We start from the raw sequence: 832 nt of genomic DNA, 5'->3' as shown, positions 1-832 counted from the left end.
ATACTTAAGAGCACCTTCATCTCAGGTATCTAGAATCATTGGGGAAAAAGTACATCAAGATAAAGAGAATCGAATTTTAATAAACAAAAACAATATAAGAGTATCCTAATAATGGACCTCTTCAGCAGTAATTTCATTGTTTTTTAATGCAATAAGCCATAAATCAGGTACTTCTTTCGCTGCAGGAAACAAAAAAGAAAAACAGATGCTCGTATCAATTGAAACAATATTTCACGATCATCAGAAACTAAAAACATAATCAGGTTTTAGTGTGCGCAATAGATAGCATACCTTCAGCAGTTTTGTCTTCTCATTTTTCTGTTTTCACTTCTTCTGGTGCACCTTCAACTTCAACCACACCAGTGACAATCTCATATCGCTGTTTTATGTGAACAATGCGATAGGAAAGCAGAAAACCATTAGTGTCAGTTACTTATAATCATACGACAGAGAGAAGTCTTGTTAAACTTGTATTAGTCATCTTAGGAAAGCAGAAAAACATCAATATATCAGTTATAAGCATGTGGGAATACAAAAAGAAGTAAAGAACACTCAACACTATTAACATATAAGTAAGTAGCAACGCATAGAAGTATTTTTAATCAAACTTTTATTAGTTGAGGTTTCATGTGATGATAGAATCAAAGACCATTTGCATTACCTTGGTATAGAAAGGCTGATACAATTTCTGATATTTAGCTTCTAGTGCTGCTCTCTGACTCTCCTCGAAGAACTTTGCTTCGATTTCATCATGTTGGTTCTACAGTGCAAAACTGAATTAAGGAATCAGATATAACTCTGGACTCCCCCAAAATGTAATCAGAGCCAACGA

The 832-nt window shown here is 34.0% G+C and overlaps 1 long non-coding RNA gene across 1 annotated transcript; it reads right to left on the bottom strand.

Moving 5' to 3' along the window:
* Positions 1–9: 9 nt before the first annotated feature.
* LOC106305636 lies at positions 10–832 on the bottom strand. The gene is made up of 3 exons (XR_001263028.1): positions 662–832; positions 292–379; positions 10–29 (listed from the first exon to the last, which is right to left on the bottom strand). It is a non-coding gene; the product is annotated as an uncharacterized LOC106305636 (long non-coding RNA).

Source organism: Brassica oleracea, chromosome C7 (genome assembly GCF_000695525.1).
Source record: "Brassica oleracea var. oleracea cultivar TO1000 chromosome C7, BOL, whole genome shotgun sequence".
Classification (NCBI taxonomy): domain Eukaryota; kingdom Viridiplantae; phylum Streptophyta; class Magnoliopsida; order Brassicales; family Brassicaceae; genus Brassica; species Brassica oleracea.
The sequence above is the reverse complement of the archived record's forward strand: the minus strand, read 5'-3'. Positions and strand labels throughout refer to the sequence as shown.